Source organism: Coenobita brevimanus, chromosome 77 (genome assembly GCF_032717465.1).
Source record: "Coenobita brevimanus isolate Jiangsu-jjx chromosome 77, ASM3271746v2, whole genome shotgun sequence".
In the NCBI taxonomy this organism is placed as follows: Eukaryota; Metazoa; Arthropoda; class Malacostraca; order Decapoda; family Coenobitidae; genus Coenobita; species Coenobita brevimanus.
This window is the reverse complement of record NC_137030.1, coordinates 4,866,904-4,869,403: the sequence shown is the minus strand read 5'-3', so window position 1 is coordinate 4,869,403 and position 2,500 is coordinate 4,866,904. Positions and strand designations below refer to the sequence as shown.

Here is a 2,500-nt window from a genome sequence, read left to right as displayed (position 1 = left end):
GGATATTACACCTTTTAACTGACTGATACACTTTCATACCTTTCAACTCATACAAATTTTACACAATCTGGCGGAGGGACTAACATCACTACTGAATCTATGACGGATGTGCCTCGTAACATCATATACCTCACTAATAGAAAAATCTGTTATGGCTTTACATCCTTCCCATGGCACTTCTTCGTGACTAGTTTCATATTCAAGTACTAATCTATTGTTACAAATCAGCAGTCAGGATGAAGAGATGGCAATTTTAAGCCACCTAAAGTCCTTTGTTTTCATCTGAGGGAACTGGACCACTCTCACACCTTAATTAGCCCTGGTTGCATGAAATTTACTGAGCCTTAGTTAGGTAATACTGAATGATGAAAAATGAATAAAAAAATAACCAAAGGAAAGTTAAGATGGAACATATAACTCTGCGGTAATTAAATCCACTTTTCCTCTACCCCTCCTTAAGAAATACGATACAGATAAGAAGGTGCGTCTGCCGCTGTCTTATTGCGTGAGAATGGGAGTGAGGTGGACGCTGTGTGGACTGGGTGGAAATGTGTGAGTCATCAGCGCAGGAGTGGAAGTGATGTTTAGGTGGGAATGTCGCTGAAGGACTGGAGTTATTATAAGAATATACATACATACACACATACATACAGTACATTCATAGGCTACATACATACATTCATTCATTAACTCAGTCTTACATACATACATAGTACACAGTCATATACTGGAATACATACATACATACATACCTCATACGTACATAGGCTACATACATACATACATACCTCATACGTACACAGGCTACACACACACACACACACACACACACACACACACACACACACACACACATATACTGTACATGCATATATATTAAACAAAGGTAAAAGTTGTAATATTACTTATAAAACGTGTAATATAATGTTCAAAGTTCCCGTATAATTATTCTCTTTTTAGCTACCGACTTATTAATTCGACTCGCCCTAATTGCCTTCATTATTAGTGTCATTTATTTCACTCACATAATTGTTCTAATTATCTGGCTCATTAAAAGGCTAGAGACACATTATTTATTTAGCAGGTGAAAAAGGGGGTGATGTTGAATATACTGAAATGGTAATAATAATAATGATAATAATAATAATAATGATAATAATAATAATAATAATAATAATAATCCATCCATCATCCATTCCTACGTTGCCCCATGAGGAGCGTAGGAGCCCGGGGCTAGGCAAGTTGGTCCTGACATTTAAGATGAGAATGAGAATATATAACACCCGGTAATAATAATAATAATAATAATAATAATAATAATAATAATTTCATCCACACATCAATAATAATAATAATAATAGTAAAAATAATAATAATAATAATAATATCACCAACATCAATAATAATAGCAGTAATAATAATAGTAATAATAATAATAATAATAATAATAATAATAATACGGCCCCTTAAGGTATAATCCTTTCCAAAACAAAGACCCTTAACCTCTGACCCTCGTCCTTCATTACGGAACGTGACCTCTTTAATAACGTGTTTAATTGTAGTGGTATAATGACTATATCAATCATCACTACCCCTACTACTACCTCCACTACCACTATCAGTACTAACAATACTACTACCACCATCACTACCACCACCACCACTACTACTACTACCACCACTACCACTGTTGACACCCACACTACCAGCCTCCCTCACTAACAACCAGTGCCTGCTCTGAATTACCTTGTTAATGGCTCGATATAATTGCCTATTTACTCTTAATGGCCCTGCCTCTCAAGTGAAGGTCTTAACTGCTAAATTAAACTACCTACCTGCTGACTTACACATCTACCTACCTACCTGCTGACTTACACATCTACCTACCTACCTGCTGACTTACACATCTACCTACCTACCTGCTGACTTACACATCTACCTACCAACCTGCTAACTTACACATCTACCTACCAACCTGCTAACTTACACATCTACCTACCAACCTGCTAACTTACACATCTACCTACCTACCTGCTAACTTACACATCTACCTACCTACCTGCTGACTTACACATCTGCCTACCTACCTGCTGACTTACACATCTACCTACCAACCTGCTAACTTACACATCTACCTACCAACCTGCTAACTTACACATCTACCTACCTACCTGCTGACTTACACATCTACCTACCAACCTGCTAACTTACACATCTATTTACCTACCTGCTAACTTACACATCTACCTACCTACCTGCTGACTTACACATCTGCCTACCTACCTGCTGACTTACACATCTACCTACCAACCTGCTGACTTACACATCTACCTACCAACCTGCTAACTTACACATCTACCTACCTACCTGCTGACTTACACATCTACCTACCAACCTGCTAACTTACACATCTATTTACCTACCTGCTAACTTACACATCTACCTACCTACTTACACATCTACCTACCAACCTGCTAACTTACACATCTATTTACCTACC

The 2,500-nt window shown here is 37.6% G+C and overlaps 1 protein-coding gene across 1 annotated transcript in view; it reads left to right on the top strand.

Annotated features, from left to right (window-relative positions):
• LOC145408432 (uncharacterized) overlaps positions 1-2,500 on the top strand; it is a 39,383-nt gene that overhangs the window by 17,848 nt on the left and 19,035 nt on the right. The window lies entirely within an intron of this gene.